Consider the following 19,663-nt stretch of genomic DNA (forward strand, 5'->3'; position numbering starts at 1 on the left):
ATGGACCAGTTTAAGAATCCCACTCTAATATGTTTCTCTTGCCTTTTTGGACTGTCTTTCATTTTTCGCCTGTCTTTAAGTAAAGCTGTCTTTTGTGTTCAAGGTTTTAAAATTAGGTGAGCAAAACTTTTCAGTGTCTCTTCAGGAAGAAAAAAATTGTTCCTAACTTTATTTGTTTGCATTTCTGAAAGGTGCAAGAAAATCATTATTAATCTAGACACTGATTTAGTTTTAAAGTAATCTAAAGTGACTTAAAAAAGGATAATACAAGATTATTTATAGTAAAGAATAGGGGGGTTATAAAGGGAAAACAAGATGAGCAAAAATAAAATGTCAGGAGTGAGGTGTAAACCAGGACATAGAGCACCAAAGAGAAATCTTTGTTTCTAAGAGATGGTGTATAATAAATGAATGGCAGCCATATAGTCATGACAGCTACAAGTTTCATGGACTTTTATGTCTTGCATCTTTGGGTATGCCACAGGCATGGTGTGAAAAAACCCAATTTAATAAAAGCATTCAGTGGAGGAGCTATAATGACTGTAAGCTTTTGAGTTCCACCTCTGCTTTTTGTGTAACCTTGGGCAAGTCAAGTTAACAGCTCGTAACTTTAATTCCTCATTTGCAAATCAGAGATAATGGTCAACTTTCCTCCTAACAATGGTTTGTAGAAAATGAAATAGTACAAATTTTCAGAGATGGAAATACATTTCTGATGTAGATGTTTTGATTGAAGTAAATGCTACATGAAGTACATGTAGCCATCTCTAGAAAATTTTATATAATAAAACTGGTTATCTTGCCTCCAGGAGAATATTGTCGTTTTGGACCACCTACTCCAGACACATCCTTGGTTTGGGACATAACAGACTTATTTTTAACAAATTTTGATGAAAGGGGTCTGTTGATATGTTAGCGGCTGTATAGTCCAGAAGCTTTATATCTGAAACAAGATAGACCTTGAGAATACTAATTAATAAGCTTCTACTCGTTGAGTGGTCTCCCATAGGCCTGGAGGAAACCTAGATGAATCACAGACCTATCCACTTTCTTAAGTGCTAAAGCCCTAACTATTTAAACACTAACCAGGGGAATTCCCTGGCAGTCCAGTGGTTAGGACTCGGCGCTTTCACTGCCCAGGCTGTGTTCAGTCCCTGGTCGGGGGAATGAAGAGCCTGCAAGCCTCTCGGTGCGTCCAAAAGAAAAAGAAAAAAACACTAACCGAAAGGTAGGTTGTGGTTCTTTGTGCTAAAATAAAACACTTGTCCTATTGAAAAGCCTTGGGAACTTAGGCTGAAATGGGACGCTCAAGTGAATTTTATGTGCCTGATTTTGATTAGCAAATTTGAAGAATTTCTGTGACAAGGCCACATAAAATAATCCATGCTTTAAAAGTTACTGATTCTCCATTGTCCTCCATCCCCTTCCCTTCAAAAATGCAAATTTATATTTTCTGGTTTAAGCTACTTCTGTATCTCTCCAGTGTCTGCTGGGTCCTCAGTATGCTTACTTATCAAGACCTTGGCTGAGCTCTGTCCTCTCTCCAGAACTCCAACCTCAGAACACTTTCTCCAGTTCTCTGTCCTTGAGTTCTCTTCAATCCATTTGTTGCTTTCTAAGGTCATCTTTTAAAACTTGGCTCTGGGGACTTCCCCGGTGGTCCAGTGGTTAAGAATCCACCTTCCAATGCTAGGGGACTTGGGTTCGATCCCTGGTTGGGAAACTAAGCTCCCACATGCCCTGGGGCAACTAAGCCTGCATACCACAACTGGAGAGAAGCCCGTTCGCTGCAACGAAGACCCAGTGCACCCAAATGGCTGCATATTTCTCAGTCTTAACTTTGGTTGACTATCACTTTAACATGCTAAATCATTGTTCACACCAGCCTCACCATTTTTTCATATCAAAGTGTTTACTATTTAGTATTTTTCTTTTGAGTAGTTAGAGTTTTTGTTTTTGCTGGTTTCTTTTGCTGTTATGCTGGTTATTACAAAGCTGCAGTGAATGTTTTTGTACATTTATCTTCATGTACTTGTGTTACTGTAGGATAAATTTCTAGATGTAAAATTACTGCATCAAAGGGATCAAGTGTAAAATAGTGTCAGTTTGCCTACAAAATATTGTAACTTACATGCCAACTATAGTGGTGAGAGAAAGCTGTTTCAGGAGCTGTCATATTGTCTTTTTATTAGCATCTATCCCAGCCTCTTGTTAACACAGTTTTGCACATGGTAGTTAAGTTTTTTAAAATACTAACTTGAATTAATTGGTTTTAAATTCGATAATTTTCCCTTTCTACTTTTTGAAATTCTATAGTCAGGATGTACAAGAGGATTCCAGTTTATCAGTACAGAACTGAATCATATTCAACATTATACACTTCCACCCAACCCTGTGCTATTACTCCAAAGAGGGAATTTGAGTAGAAAAAGATAACTTTTCTTCAACACACTATACCACTAGGTGCGGGAAAATACAGATCAATGACTCCCACCACAGGTTTGTGCAGAGAACAACTTGCACGGTTGTAAGCACGGCACTGCACCTCTGTGGTTCTTAATTATGGTCTACTATCATTTATTGGAAAATAAGTAGTAAGCCTAAAATGATAATTAACATTTATTGAGCACTTATTATGTGTCAGGTGCTGTTAACTTTTAGTGAAACAACACTTTCTAACAAATACTATTATGCCCACTTTATATGTGAGATGCACGGAGAGGTTAAGGAACTTAGTCAATGCCATTCCAATCATTAGGAATGCCTCTAATGCTAATGCTCTATGATTCTGAACAGTGGAAGCTACTCCATGTTGAAATATTTTCTTAATAGCCTGAAGATAATTCAAATCTTGTTGAGATATGTGGTGGTGGATATATGGATGTTCATCGTACTTTTTTCTGTAAGCTTGAAAATAATCGTAATTAAAAGGTTTATTTATTTTTTTTTTTTTGCGGTACGCGAGCCTCTCACTGTTGTGGTCTCTCCCGTTGCGGAGCACAGGCTCCAGACGCGCAGGCTCAGCGGCCATGGCTCACGGGCCTAGTCGCTTCGCGGCATGTGGGATCTTCCCGGACCGCGGCATGAACCTGTGTCCCCTGCATCGGCAGGCGGACTCTCAACCACTGCGCCACCAGGGAAGCCCTAAAAGGTTTATTTTTTTAAAGCAATAGCATGCTATTTATTTTGCTTTAATTCTGTGTTCTTTATCTCTGAAAACTTCTAAGATCGTTACAACATTGTTGATCAACAAGCATTTGGGGAAACCCACTATGGGCACTTGTTAGACGGCCAGGAGAACTCAAGGGAACAGAAGTATCAGCAGCAGCTGCCCTCAGGAAGTTTACAAAGTGAACTTCAAACTTCACACCCTCCTGGGGTGAAGGTCTTTTTCTCTTTTAAGTCTGTTTTAAGGAAGGGGAAATTCAGGGAAGCGCTAGTAGAGATCTCAGTAGAAGATGAGAAATATGGAAATTATGAAGACAAAAGCTGCAAAGTGGAATTTGAATTTATGGAAGAGAAATCATCCCCCTCCCTTCTGAAGGAAGCAGAGAACAGCAGAAATAACAGCAGCAGAGACCTACACCTTGGCAGGTAATAGAGTTGTTAGTACAGCTGCATCCCGTTGTACCCTGTATCCTCATCATAAAACTGCTCTCCAACAGCCTTTGAACGTTGGCAATGTTTTTTTCTTTTTAATAGCAGTTATTACCATCTGGTGATCACAGCAGTGTTTAGGTTTTATGTTTGTTTTTGTTTTGCCTGCGTTGGGTCTTTGTTGCTGCGCTTGGGCTTTCTCTAGTTGCGGCGAGTGGGGGCTACTCTTCGTTGCAGTTCGCGGGGTTCTCATTGTGGTGGCTTCTGTTGTTACGGAGCACGGACTCTAGGCGCGCGGGCTTCAGTAGTTGTGGCTCACGGGCTTTAGAGCGCAGGCTCAGTAGTTGTGGCTCACTGGCTTAGTTGCTCCACAGCATGTGGGATCTTCCTGGACCAGGGATTGAACCCGTGTTCCCTGCATTGGCAGGTGGATTCTCAGCCACTGGGCCACCGGGGAAGTCCTGAGCCTTGGCAATTTGATACTCACTGGGAGCCATGTTGTGTCATAGGAGTGTGGGGAAGCCATCTTGTGAGTTCTTGGGGCCTCAAAACTCCTGCCTTCTTAACCTGAGCCGAGAAGCAGAGAAGGCCTTGGTTTCGTAGCAAGAATGAATGTTAAATATGCCTGACTCCAGGGAAAAAAATATTAGTCAGACAACAAATGCATCTATTTATATCCTATAATCTGCTGGGCCAGCAACATGCTAATAACCAGCTGGGCATGATGGAGAGGCCACAAGCCAACTGTCAGAATGGGAAGATCCCTACACTAGTGGTCAGTGAAAATAATCCGCATGATAGTGCTGCATAAGCCAAAAAATACTGTATAAAGTATCCTTCCAGTTAGTACGAGCTGGTTTCACCACTTACTAGTTCATGTCCCTGGACAGGTAAACCTGTGCCCTCTTGGAGCCTCAGTTTCTGCATCTATAAAATGGAAATAATAGTTCTCTGTTTATCTTAGGGCTCTTGGAAACTCAGGTGAGATCATTTATGCAAAAATTCCTTGTAAACTGGACAAATGTAAAGTATTATTACTCAAAATCTGTTCTAGTTAAAAACAGTAAGACTCGAGAATTATGTATGCCAGGGGAGAAGTCAGTGGGAGGGATTGGAGAACCTTGTGTGGCAGCCACTAGCAAGCCATTTACCATTTATCCCTTTCTGGGCACGGCTTGACCATTTTCCTCGGCCTTCTTTGCAGTTAGATGTGGCCATGTAACTGAGTTCCAGCCAGTGGAATGGTAGTGATGTACACCACTTGGAGGCCTGGTCCATAAAATCCCCCGCTGCACTCCTCAATGCCCTATCACCCTGCTGTTGGCTTGATGCAGACAAACATAGTAACCTTAGATGCCAGTGTTAAGATAGAAAAGCTACAAGGTAAAAGACACCTGGGGCTCTGAATCACCACCAGTTGCTTGGAGAAGAGCTACCCACTGATCTAGAACTTCCATTTTGGATTTTATAGAGGAAGAAATAAACTTTTGCTACACTTGGGCCATTATATTAGCTTGAACCATATGAAACTGCCAATATTTGACTTTTCTACCTATAAAAATGATAATTTCATATGATTCAACCTATTAGATATTCTTGTTTGTTTCAGCAACTAGTGCACCCTTAATAACACCATCTTAGATAAGGTCAACCTTTTTTATTTTATTTTACTTTTTAAGTAATTATTATTTTTAAAAATATTTATTTATTTGGCTGCACCAGGTCTTAGTTGCGGCATGCGGGATCTTTGTTGTGGAGTATGGGATCTTCGTTGCAGCATTTGAACTCTTAGTTGTGGCACGTGGGATCTAGTTCCCTGACCAGGGATCGAACCTGGGCCCTCTGCATTGGGAGCCTGGATTTTTAGCCACTGGACCACCAGAGAAGTCCTTTAACCTTTTTTAAAAATTGAAGTATAGTCAATTACAATGTTGTATTAGTTTCAGGTGTAAAGTGATACATTTATATATGTATTCTTTACATTTATGTATATGTTCTTTTTCAGATTCTTTTCCATTTCAAGTTATTACAAGAGACTGAATTTAGTTTCCTGTGCTCTGCAGTTGGTCCTTGTTGTTTGAGGTAGTCTCTTTTTTTTGCGGTACGCGGGACTCTCACTGTTGTGGCCTCTCCCGTTGCGGAGCGCAGGCTCCGGACGCGCAGGCTCAGCAGCCATGGCTCACGGGCCCAGCCGTTCCGCGGCACGTGGGATCTTGCCGGACCGGGGCATGAGCCCGTGTTCCCTGCATCGGCAGGCGGACTCTCAACTACTGCGCCACCAGGGAAGCCCTGAGGTAGTCTTAAAAACCATGTTCTCAGAGGTGAGACAGAAATTGGGATTGTTGAGCCCGTGGATAGTAAACTGCCTGCTTTTGGTTCAGATTCTGATCTAAAGATATTTGATTTGCTCCACAGAATGCTGGCCCACATAGTTTTAATTCATTGTCGAATCGAAAAGTTGAATTCATTGCCAAATCAAAAATAACTGATTGTCATGCAGTCAAAATATGTTTTTTCATTTGTTTTTGACCTTTTAAGAATCAACATAGCAGGGCTTCCCTGGTGGCGCAGTGGTTGAGAATCCGCCTGCCGATGCAGGGGACACGGGTTCGTGCCCCGGTCCAGGAAGATCCCACATGCTGCGGAGTGGCTGGGCCCATGAGCCATGGCCACGGAGCCTGTGCGTCCAGAGCCTGTGCTCCTCAACGGGAGAAGCCACGGCAGTGAGAGGCCCGCGTACCACAAAAAAAAAAAAAAAAAAAGAATCAACATAGCAAAGAAAAAACCTAAAACCAAACTAAACAAGGCCAAAAGAACAGAACCTCTTTAATAGATAAATAATTAAGCTGTTTAGGTCTTAAAAGAGACAGAGAAATTTATAATTATGCAGGGAGGAGTTCTTTCTAAAATATAGGAAATTCAGAAAATGGGAAAATGTTGATAAAATTGACCACATAAAAACTTGTATGGCAAAAATAGTGTAAAATAGTCAAAATATGACAAGGAAATGGTTTAATATGTAAAGAGGTTAAATTAATAATAAAAAGATTTAAAAATCCAAATAACAGGTAATCCTAGAAAGAGTATACAAATGATCAGTAAACATAAGAGGAGTTATACCCTATCAAATTACCCTTATATAATAATAATACCCAGTGTTGACCAGATTGTCGGAAAACAGACATACATTATAGGTAAGAGTATAAACTGGTAGAAGCTTTTTGGAGGGCATTTGCTAACATCTATTAAAAGGGCTAATCAAGCAATGATATTGCTAGTTTAATGTACAAATGTAGTCATAAACATCACTAAGATGTAGGTACTAGGATATATATTATAGCATTGTTCATATAGTAAAACAAACCAGAAACAACCCCAATAATCCATAAATAAGAGCCAGTAAATAATCATATGTCCAAAAACTGCAACCATTAAAATACAGAAAAATCTCCCAGGTACCTATTTAGTGGAAAAAGCAAAGTTCAGAACAGTGTGAAACCATTTGTGTAAAATCTTTGAAAGGATATGTATGTAATTCTTTTCTTTTTTTCCACTGGACCCATCTACAAGAAACTATTAACAGTTGCCACCTTTGGAGAGAGCAATTGGAGATTTGGGGATCAGAGGATAGGGAGACAGATTTTTGCTTTCCATTCCTTTCTGTATTGTTTCATTTTATAAAAACCATGTGCTTATGTTATTTTTCACATGTATTATTTTTACTTTTTTACTATAAAATAAACAAAGCCATAGTCCAAAGCTACCACAATGTACGTTTTATCTAAAGCTATGATACCGGCTATTTGTTTTGTTGTTTATTGGTTTAATTTTTTCCCTGCAGAGGGCAGAAGGGCTATATATTTTTTGTTAGCTTTGTGGTTTCACCAGTGTAATCACCAAGGCTTTTCAAATAAAGAACAAAGTGGGGAGTGTAAAGTAGGAATGAACAAATTATTTGAGATTCATCAGTTCTCCACATATTCCCTCTCTTAGTCCCCAGTTACTAGTCTTTATACTTTAGGCTGAGAAATCACCCCATGGTTTTTAAGGTATTAAGGTATCATCCCCATTTTATTATTTTTTTTTATTTATTTATATTTTGGCCGCACTGTGGGGCACGCGGGGGATTGAACCCACACCCCCTGCAGTGGAAGCAGAGTCTTCACCACTGGACTGCCAGGGAAGTCCCTCATCCCCATTTTATAGCAGAAGAACTAGAATCACAGAAGAGTTATAGTGACAGAATTATAACTCCAGCTTCCACCTGTTTAATATAATGGGAAAAACCTAATGTTTATGAAATGCTAGACTTGGGGACCTAAGGGTTGTAGTAAGTGTAAATTAAGGAAGATGATCTGATTTGATCTTAAATGATCTCTAATAATTTGAAAGAAAGCATAAATAGATATTAAGATTTTGTTATTCATTCTTGTTCTAGATGTGCATTTCTTTCTCATGGTCTTACTTAGAGCTTTCCTCCATCTCTCGTCAATTCTTAGAATTGGGTTTTCTTTCCTCTTCCCAAATCACAGATGTTTTCCCACCCTGTGAAATGTAGTGACTGGCTGGCCAGAGCTTACCATAATTGTGTTCTTCTGAAGGAAATCCTTTTTTTAACTGCCGGGAATTTCAGGCTCCAAACTGGGAGGTGAAGGGAGGATGCGGGTTGGGGCGGTGGGGGCGGGGGGGCGGGGCGGATTTTTGGCATACCGCCAGGTAATTGCCTTCTTTTCCCTTCAGCCATCTGAAGGTGACTGGCTGGAGGCCAAGGATAAAACCACAGCCTCCCAGGGCTGGAAGGGACAGACTTTCAGGAATCCTGGGAGGTTGAGACCAGTCATTTCCCTCCCTACAAACAGGACCTCTTTAAACCACAGCCTAGCCTAACTTTAATGCTTTCCAAAAGGAGAAATCATATAAACTCCATTGATCACATATCCCAGTGTTAAAAACAGTATCATAAAACCTTTTCTTTCATCTAAACCAGAGTTTGGCAAACTTTTTCTGCAAAGGATCAGTAAATATTTTAGGCTTCAGAGACCATATGCTCTCTTGCAACCATTTAACTCTGCTCTTGTTATGCAAAAACAGCCATAGATAATATCTAAACAAATGAGCTTGGCTGTGTTCTAATAAAACTTTATGGACATTGAAATTTGAATTTCATCTAATTTTACATGTCACGTAAAATAATCTATTTTTTCCCCCAGCCATTTAAGACTGGAAAAACCATTCCTAACTCATGGTCCATTCAAAAACAGGCAGCCAGGTAAAGTTTGTTGACTCCTGACCTAAACCACTGGTTTTCAAACTGCTTTGGCAAGTCCTCTGAGGGGTGAAAGAGCTGTTTGTGCTAAGCTGTCCCCAGTCAGGCTTCCATTATCCATTCCCCTTTTCTCTGTTTTATATATTGAGCTCCCAGGTTCCGTTTTATTTAAAGAAGGTGTTCCATTGCCAAAAGTTTAAAAGTTACTGATCTAACCGGCATCTCCCTTTTGCAACTTAAGCATATTTTCTTTTGCTCTTCCCTCAGTGGAGATGAATAGTTTGTTACGTAACTCATTTTAAAGGCCTCTCAAGAAATAATCAACCATTCAATCTTAAATAAGCCTTATCTTTTCATCTACTTCATAAGTCTGTCATATTTTGCCAACCCTTTATTTTGCATTTTTGATCTTTCTCCCCAAGTTCTCAAAGTCCTACAGAATTCTACAAAGTGAAATAATACTTCACAAGGAAGAGTACCTTGCTGCATATCCCAGCATCTTTTCTCTATTATTCAGGATGGCCAGCAGCACCGTGGCCTGAGGGAGAGTCCAAATTGTGCTAGAAGAAAGAAACAAGTGGCAAGTCCAAGGAGACTGTGCTTGGAGTCCGGTCTGAGGACAAAGAGAGTCCCTACATGGGGAAAAAAGAAGTCCTGAAGGTCAGAATCTAGGAAAATCTTGAATGGACAAGAAACAAGTGGTAAGTAGGTAAGAGAAAGCAATTTAGGATAGGTGCCACGAGGAACACAGGGATGCCTCAAGATCATCTCCTACGCCTCCCTGATACACAGATAATACATGTTCATCATAGCATATATATACTAAAAAGAATTAAAATCACCCATAATCCTACCACTCAGAAATAATAACTTAAAATTTTGGTGTGTGTCCTTCCAGAATTTTTTCTATGAACATGCATATTTATACATTTTATATATTCAGTATTGCTACTTCGATGCCTCATGGGCAACTCAGATTCACCATGTGCCAAAAAAAATTTCTTCATCTCCTCTAAACCTGCTTTACTCATATCCACTGCCCATTTCAAAACCTAGGAAGGAGTTCCTGACCTTGCCTCTCCCTCACCACCATACCATGTCTCACCAACTCTCCTTGTTAGCTTTTCTCTTCCAGAAGTCAGAATAGTCACACCCTGACCCATTCTTCCTAAAACCTACATCTGATTCTTAAGCAAATATAAAGCACATTTATTTCAAAGAGAGTTATTTACATTTGAATAACTAAAAAACAGGCTTCCCAATGTAGATTGGGCAGTGTCACTGCCAGGTAATATTCTGCTACCTGCTGGACATCTGAAAGTTGTCGTTATCAGGGAAACAAATAAAGGCTGGTGCAAAGCCTTTTTCGAACTAAGACCTCAAACAGACAGACATCCACAATAGAATGAGCCAGTCTGGGCTGTTAAAAGAGACTCTGGGTGGGGAGTTAGCTGCCCTGGACATTAAGGCCAGAAATCTGCCAGGTATCCAATTTCCTGTGTCCACTGCTGTGCAAATTCATCACGTGCTGCTCATCTCCTAATTTAACAATCCATATGCAGAGTTACCAGAAACCTTTGGGATCGCAAAAACATTGTCATCCCATATAGCACTCACTTCAATAATACATCGCCCTTGCAAGCCACCAAATGCCTGAAGATAAGTTACGCATTCATTCAGCAACTATGTACTGGGTACTGTGTTTAATGCACTGTGTCAGATGCTGAGTACCTAGTGAACAGGAAAACTAAAGTCTCTGTTTTCTTGGAGCATAGGAGAGAAAACAGTTGATAAGGGGTAAATTACAACAAGGTGTGAGGAATGATGTGATGGGAAAGTACATGACTCTAGGAAAACACAGAAAAGAGACTTTCCAACTTGGAGGTCAGTGAAAGTCTCCTTGAGGAAGTAACTTTTAAGTTGAGCCCTGAAGAAATAGACCTTAGCCACATGGAAGAAGAGGTAATAGGGGTCTTCCCTGGTGGTCCAGCGGTTAAGACTCCACACTTCCAATGCAGGGGCTGTGGGTTCGATCCCTGGTCAGGGAACTAAGATCCCACATGCCACATGGTGCAGCCAAATAATAATAATAAAGAAGAAAGAGGAGGTAATAGAAGGCAAGCGATCTAGGTGGAGGAAGGGTAGCCCGGTGGCAAGGATGTGGAGAAGCTGCCAGAGGAGAAAGAGAATGAGGTCAGCAGTTGGAAGGGAAAGGGAGGTCCAGAGAAAGGTTTTTGTTTTTATTTTTAATTTTATTTATTTATTTTTTTGGATGCGTTAGGTCTTTGTTGCTGTGCACGGGCTTTCTCTAGTTGCGGCAAGCAGGGGCTACTCTTCGTTGCGGTGCACGTGCTTCTCATTGCGGTGGCTTCTCGTTGCAGAGCACGGGCTCTAGGCCTGCGGGGTTCAGTAGTTGTGGCTCACGGGCTCAGTAGTTGTGGCTCGCAGACTCCAGAGCATAGGCTTGGTAGCTGTGGTGCAGGGCTTAGTTGCTCCAAGTCATGTGTGATCTTCCGAGACCAGGGATTGAACCCGTGTCCCCTGCATTGGCAGGCGGATTCTTAACCACTGCACCACCAGGGAAGTCCCGACTTCTCTTCCTTTTTGACAACTCCACAATAACCACATTTTTGTCACTCCCTGAATTGTTAAGTCTATACACCAGGGCTCGAACCCATGTCCCCTGCATTAGCAGGTGGATTCTTAACCACTGTGCCACCAGAGAAGTCCCCAGGGAAAGGTTTTTGCTGTTGATATTTTTGAGGTTTTATAAGATGGGATAGAAAACAAATAAGGGTAAAATTAACCAACTGATGAATTTGAGTAAAGGGTATATGGAAAAGTTATCCCCTCCAAAGAAAAGTGATCATGTTAGTCCCCTGGTAGTAACTCTGATGGCTTCCGAAGACATGAAAAGGAAAACTCATTAGGACTTACAAAGTCCCTGAGAGGTAGACCCTGCTTATCTCCCTGGCCTTATCTCCTTTCATTCTGTTCTTTGATCACAGCCTTCCAGCCACATAGATCGGTGAGTACTTTAAGCACATTCCTGCTTCAGGGCCCTAGGACTCCTAGGCCCTAGGACTCCTCCATCTGAAAAACTTCCTCCAACTCACCAGGCTGATTCCTCATTTAGAATGTAGAATGTAGCATATACATTAACTATTCAAAGAGCCTTCTGCAACCACGTTTCTAACATTTGACTCATCCCTCTACCCAAAACTTTTCAGAATCTCATTTTTTTTAAATTTCAATATATTTTATTTATTTTTCTTTTTGGCTGCTTTGGTTCTTAGTTGCTGTGCGCCGCTTTCTCTAGTTGCAGCGAGTGGCAGCTACTCTTTGTTGCAGTGCATGGGCTTCTCATTGCGGTGGCTTCTCTTGTAGCGGGGCACGGGCTCTAGGCGCACAGGCTTCAGTAGTTGTGGCACGCGAGCTCAGTAGTTGTGGCTCGCGGGCTGTAGAGCGCAAGCTCAGTAGCTTAGTTGCTCCGCGGCATGTGGGATCTTCCCAAACCAGGGCTCAAACCCGTGTCCCCTGCGTTGGCAGGTGGATTCTTAACCACTGTGCCACCAGGGAAGCCCTCAGTTATTTATTTACTCACCTACGTCTGCCGCCTCCAGTGGACTGTAAATTCCCCAAGAGCAGGATCCATTTCATTTTGTGCATCACCCAATCTCCTGCACTTAATTCGTATTAGAATTAATGCTCAATAAATAGTTTTTGAATAAATAAATGAACAAACAAGGAAGGAGACTGTGGCCAGAGAGCACATTAATGAAGGAAGTGGAGCCGTGATGACGACAAGGTTTGGGTGTAAAAGTGGGTGTGAGTCCCCAAAGTGCAGTGGAGACAGCTCTTTGAATGATGAATGGAGAGAGTAGATGTCTATGAAGGTAGGAACAATGATGTTGCACAGGAGGAGACAGTTCTATTGTTTCCCTATTTCCCTCCCTTCCTTGGAAGCTGGAAAAGGAGCTGCCAGGGATTAAAGCATTTGCTTCTACTCACTGTTAAAGCTGCATTTGAATCTTTGCAGCACTCCTAGAATATAGAAACTGGAACACAGCCTAACAGAGTCAAAATCCTGACTTTGATTCATAAACATGTTCAAAAAAAAGAAAAAGAAAGGAAAGAAAGAAATTGTGGTTAGGACCTAACCATAGTCAAGAAGTTTCTTTGTCTTCCATTGGTTTGGTATTAATGGAAGCCTTTTATCTTCAGAACTTTGTACTTGGGCTGCCAAGCAGAGGAAGGGAAAATGCAGAAAGCTCAGTCCGCAGAATCACACCCTCCCCAGATTCGGAGCTCTGTGTGAAGGCTCACGCCCTGGTTCTCAGAGGCCCCAGGCTAGCATGAGAAATCAGTGGGAAAATATTCCTTTAGATGTCAAATCCACAGCTTCTACCAGAGAACAAGGACAGATGAATAAAGCCTCAGGCAAGGACAGGCAAGCCCTAATGTTGCTTATGTGAACATTCTAAAAATTTCCTCATAAATGCTTAGCGTGGAGTTCCTAGACCAAATGCTAATATGTTCTGACCTAAAACACAGTTTATAAAATTAAGGGATCCTTTCTAAGGGCACCTCACCCTCACCCTCATGGCCTCTATTTCTTGGTAGGACCACTTTCAAGAGGGAATAATTTATACAAAAGTGTATTTTACAACCTGAGGCTCCCTCCAAAAAACTTACCTTGTATATAAGCATTTTTAATTTTTTAATTTTTATTTTTGTAAAATACATTTATTTATTTTTGGCTGTGTTGGGTCTTCATTGCTATGTGCGGGCTTTCTCTAGTTGCAGCGAGTGGGGGCTACTTTTCACTGCAGTGCGCGGGCTTCTCATTGCGGTGGCTTCTCTTGTTGCAGAGCACAGGCTCGAGGCGTGCGGGCTTCAGTAGTTGCGGCGTGCCGGCTCAGTAGTTGTGGCTCGCGGGCTCTATAGCGCAGGCTCAGTAGTTGTGGTGCACAGGCTTAGTTGCTCCGCGGCGTGTGGGATCTTCCCAGACCAGGGCTTGAACACGTGTCCCCTGCCTTGGCAGGCGGATTCTTAACTACTGCGCCACCAGGGAAGCCCTGTAAGAATTTTTTAAATAAAAGTTTTAATTTGGGAATCATTTTAGATTTACAGAAAAGTTGCAACAATAATACAGTGCCCATAGAGCCCTTATCCAGTTTCTCCTGTTGTTAACATCTTATGTTACTATAGGATGTTTGTCACAACTAAGGAACCAACGTTGGTCCACTACTATTAAGTAAACTCCACACTTTATTTAGATTTCACTGGTTTTTCCCTAATGTCCTTTTTCTATTCCAGATTTCATCCAGGGTACCACACTACATTTAATCATCTTGTCTCCTTAGGCTCCCCTGGGCTGTGACAATTTCTCAGATATTCCTTGTTTTTTGATGACCTCGACAGTTTTGAGGAGTATATTTTGTAGAATGTCTCTCAAGGTAGGATTTTTTTCTTTTTTTTAATCACAAATAGATTGGAGTTATGGGTTTTTGAAAAGAACACCTCAGAGGTGAGGTGCCCTTCTTATCATATCAGGGGTAGATGACATTATATGACATCACTGGTGAAGTTAGCCTTCATCACTAGGTTAAGGCAGAATTTGCCAGGTTTCTCCATTATGAAGATATTTCTGGGAACTACCCTGAAGGTTCAGTGGTTAAGACTCCACGCTTCCACTGCAGAGGGCGTGCATTAGACCCCTGGTTAGGGAACTAAGATCCCCCATGCCACGTCGTGCAGCCAAAAAAAAAAAAACCAGTTCCTTTTTTCTCCCTTTCTGTAATCTATTCTTTGGAAGCAAATCACTAAATCTAGCCTACTCTCATGAAGGTGGAAGCGGAATGGAACGGGGGAGGGGTAGAGATTAAGTTCACCTCCTGGAAGAGGGCCAATCTACATATATTAAATGGAATTCTGTCAGTAAGATTTGTTTCTTCTTCCCCATTTGTTTATTCATTAATTCATTCATATCTGTGTGGATTCGTATATGCCAAATTTTACTCTGAGTTATAATCCCACACTATGTTATTAATTTTGCTACTAAAATTGTTCCAGCTTTGCCTATCTGGAGTTCTTTCAGTTGGTCCCTTGTGTCCCTTTGACATGCTCCTTTTCTGGGTGTTGCAGAGCTGGTGCTGGCCCACTGGTGAGTGGGGCTAGATCCCGAGTCTCTGGCTGCAGGGCCCTGGGGTCCCAGAGATGGTGTTAGCATGCTGGTGGGCAGGGCCAGTTCATAACATGGCTGGCTGCAGGGTCTGGGGTGTTCCAAAGCTGGTGCCCATCCACTGGTGGGTGAGGCTGGTCCTATGGCTGGTGCTGGCCCACTGGTGGCCAGAGCTGGGTCCCAAGATCTCTGGCTGCAGGGTCCTGGGGGTCCTGGAGCTAGTGCTGGTGTACTGGTGTGTGGGGTAGGGTCCTGGGCCATCTGGTAGACAGGGTCGGGCCCCATGGCGGGTGTGGACCTAGAGGGACTTAAGGCCTACTGATGGGTGGGGCTGTGTCTCCATCGGACTAGTTGCTTGGTCCAAGGTCCTAGTAGGTGCAGAAAGGCTGGTGGGCGGGGCCAGGTCTTGGTGCTAATAAGCTAGAGGGAGGAGTCCAAAAAATGGAACTTGCCATCACCAGCATCCACATGGTAGAACGAGCTCCCAGAAATGACTGCCACTAACGTCGTGTCCCCAGGGTGAGCTCCAGTTGCCTCCTGCCTCTCCGAGAGGCTCTCCAAGATCAGCAGGTGGGTCTGATCCAGGCTCCTTTCAAATACTGCTTCTGCCCTGGGCCCTGGAGCCTGTGAGATTTTGTGAGCTCCCTTTAAGAGTGGAGTCTCCGTTTCCCACAGCCCTCTGGCTCTCCCGAAAGTAAGTCTTGCTGGCCTTCAAAGCCAAACATTCTGGGGGTTTATCTTCCTGGTGTGGAATCTAAAAAAACAGAACAAATGAACAAACATAACAAAACAGAAACAGAGTTATAGATACAGAGAACAAACAGGTGGTTGTCAGAGGGGGGAGGTTTGTGGAGAGGAAAGAAATAGGTGAGTGAGGGAGATTAAGAGTTACAAACTTACGGGCTTCCCTGGTGTCGCAGTGGTTGAGAATCCGCCTGCCGATGCAGGAGACACGGGTTCGTGCCCCGGTCCGGGAGGATCCCACGTGCCGCGGAGCGACTGGGCCCGTGAGCCATGGCCGCTGAGCCTGCGCGTCCGGAGTCTGTGCTCTGCAACGGGAGAGGCCACAGCAGTGAGAGGCCCGCATAGCGCATACACACACACACACACACACACACACACACACACACAAAGAGTTACAAACTTACAGTTGCAAAATAAATGAGTCACAGGTAAAAAATATACAGTGTAGGGAATATAGTCAATAACTGTGTAATATCTTTACAAAGTGACATATCATAACTAAACTGATCATGGTGATCATTTTGAAATGCGGAAAAACACCAAATGACTACATTGTATAACAGGAACTAACATAGTGTTGTAGGTCAATTATACTTCAAAAAGAAACAAACTCATAGAAACAGAGATCAGATTTTTGTTTATCAGAGGTGGGGGTAAGGGAAGGGGGAATTGAATGAAGGCTGTCAAAAGGTACAAACTTCTAGTTATAAATAAGTGCTAGGGTTGTGATGTACAGCATGACAAATATAATTAACACTGCTGTGTTAATTATAAGAGATGAATAGATGTCAAGAGAGTAAATTCTGAGCTCTTGTCACATGAAAAATATTTTCTTCTCTATTTCTTTAATTTTGTATCTGTATGAGACGATGGGTGTTCACTAAATTTATTCTGATAATTTCATGATGTATGTAAGTCAAAGCATTGTGCTGTACACCTTCAACTAATGTAGTGCGCTGTATGTCAATTTTTTTTTTTTTAATTTATTTTTGGCTGCATTGGGTCTTTGTTGCTGTGCACGGGCTTTCTCTAGTTGCAGTCAGCAGGGGCTACTCTTCGTTGTGGTGTGCGGGCTTCTTGTTGTGGTGGCTTCTATTGTTGCTGACCATGGGCTCTGGGCACACGGGCTTCAGTAGTTCAGTAGTTGTGGCATGCAGGCTCAGTAGTTGTGGCTCGTGGGCTCTAGAGCACAGGCTCAGTAGTTGTAATACATGGGTTTAATTGCACCGCGGTATGTGGGATCTTCCCGGACCAAAGCTTGAACCCATATCCCCTGTGTGTTGATTATATCTCAATAAAACTGGAAGAAAAAATGTATATATTATATTTGGTTTAATCATTAATTTGTACCATAGCAACTAAACCAGTTATTTTCATACTTTGATTTGCAAATTCTAGCTTCTTAGATCTTTACTGAAATCATTCAGCATGATTTTAAAATTTATTTATGCTGCCTGTTGTATAGCTTGCACTATAAATATCAAAGCACTTGAAGCAGGACCCCTGTTTATGATATAAAAATGGAGGCAGGAGACATAAATCTAAGGAAATATATAATTAAATGTTACAACAAAACATGGTATAGTGGATATATAAATGCTGAAGGAATTCCAAAGAAAGAAAAATAATTTCTGACTTAGCTAATGTTGGTGTCGCATGATTGCTTACATGTGGTAGAGGCTTGGTGCTCACCCATAATTGTGTTCTTTTCTTCCTGGCCCACATCTAGAATCCATTCCGGCTTGCACTACACTTAGGTGTGGCCATGTGACTGTGTTCTGGCCAATGGAACGTGAGCAGACATGGCAGAAACCACTTCTGGGTCCATAAAAACCTCCCAAGCACAATCCTCACTCTTTCACCACCCATTCTCCTGCTGAATGGAGACGACTTTAAGGACAAAGAAATAGGTGGAGCCATAAGATGGAAAAAACCCTGTCCAAAATGTGGAAGTGCCAAAGATAACTCTGCTTACCTCCAGTAAGATCTGGCTTAAAGCTCAGAAAATGTCTGGTACTTGTTCAATACATGATGACAGTGGAACTGATGTTGATACTAATCTGAAGAGTAAATAAAGGGTGCTAAGTAATCATGACTGATTTAACAATCGTGTTTTCAAATTAAAAGAATAACAATAGTATTTTACCTTTACAAGAAAGAGTATCTGAGAATATTCAAAGCATCTGTGCGTCCATTAATTTATTCAAACCTGACTGAGGTAGTGAGGAATAAGGACACTGAGGTTCAGAAAGAGTTTTTCTATCACTAGCTCAAGGATCACTCTCCTAACAAGCAGAGCTGGACTAGACTCCAGGCATCTTTACTAAGGCTAGTGTCTTTTCATTTCACTCCTGGAACAAATCTGATCCTCAGAGTGACATGATGAGAGACTTTCAAAAGAATTCACAGGAAGGGATATTCCAATAACAGAAAGTTCAAAGCAAAGATTGTGAAAAATTATAGTGTTCTGAAAAACAGAGGCCCAAACCATGTAATGTTGGATGGTTGTTTTTGAATTCCCTTGATTCCCCATCAAGTTAGGTCCTGCATAGACATTCAGGTTCACTCTTTGTTTATTACTTGGCTTGAGTCACTAAAGTCAGTCGATCACACGGTTATGGTTACAGTGTGCATCCCAAACACCTGAGGGCTGATTTCTTCCCTCCTCTGCTTCGTGATGAAAATTTCTCAAGTGAGTAGGTGTTATTTGCCAAGAGGACGCTTCACTTAAAAATGCTTAACAGAAGTGAAGAGTCCTAGTTTCTTTTTCTCAGGAAAACTTTTGAATAAATAAGTAGGGAAATTTAGTTGAAATTTTTAAAAATTACAACTCATGGGGGTTAAACTCTGTATCATTTGATAAGCTTACTTCCTTTTATCATAGCTTTTCTTATACAAGAGAGTTCTTTAAGTTAAATCATTTGGAGGTCACTTAGAGTAGTACTTCTCTGAGTAATATCATTCTACAAAATGTACATGGATGGTGTATTTTCTGGGTCCTTGAAAGAATGAAGAATGTGTGAGAATGCTTTCTGTTGTACAGCATATGAAGAACAACTTAGCTGGATATAGGAGTGTTGGATCACAATCATTTTCCCTCAAATTTTGTGGGTATTACTTCACTGTATTCTGCTACTTGGTGTTAAAGAGGAGGAACGTGATTGTATTTGATTCATTTTCTTTGAGGTAGCTTTTTTTTAAATTAATTTATTTATTTTTGGCTGTGTTGGGTCTTCATTGCTGCACGTGGGCTTTCTCTAGTTGCGGCGAGTGGGGACTACTCTTCATTGTGGTGCGCGGGCTTCTCATTGCAGTGGCTTCTCTTGTTGTGCAGCACAGGTTCTAGGTGCGTGGGCTTCAGTAGTTGTGGCACTTGGGCTCAATAGTTGTGGCTCGCGGGATCTAGAGCACAGGCTCAGTAGTTGTGGCGCATGGGCTTAGTGGCTCCCTGGCATGTGGGATCTTCCTGACCAGGGCTCGAACCTGTGTCCCCTGCATTGGCAGGCGGATTCTTCACCACTGCGCCACCAGGGAAATCCTGAGGTAGCTTTTTAAATAAAATGTCTCAATATTTTCAGATTTCTTTTTTCTATTCTTAAATTTAAATAAAAATTCTGATTATGAAAGTGAGATTGGAGATTACAGAAAATTTGGAAAGTACAGAAAATTTAAAGAAGAAAATTAAAAATGATCAATGAACCTAGTACCTCAAGATAACTATTGTTAATATTTTTTTGTGTGTTCCCTTCTAGTCTTCATTTTTAGTGTATTTTTAATATGGTTAACTCTTTTTTTTTTTTTTTTTTTTTTTTTTTTTTGCGTTATGCGGGCCTCTCACTGTTGTGGCCTCTCCCGTTGGGGAGCACAGGCTC

The sequence above is a fragment of the Physeter macrocephalus genome, chromosome 2 (assembly GCF_002837175.3).
Source record: "Physeter macrocephalus isolate SW-GA chromosome 2, ASM283717v5, whole genome shotgun sequence".
Taxonomy (NCBI): domain Eukaryota; kingdom Metazoa; phylum Chordata; class Mammalia; order Artiodactyla; family Physeteridae; genus Physeter; species Physeter macrocephalus.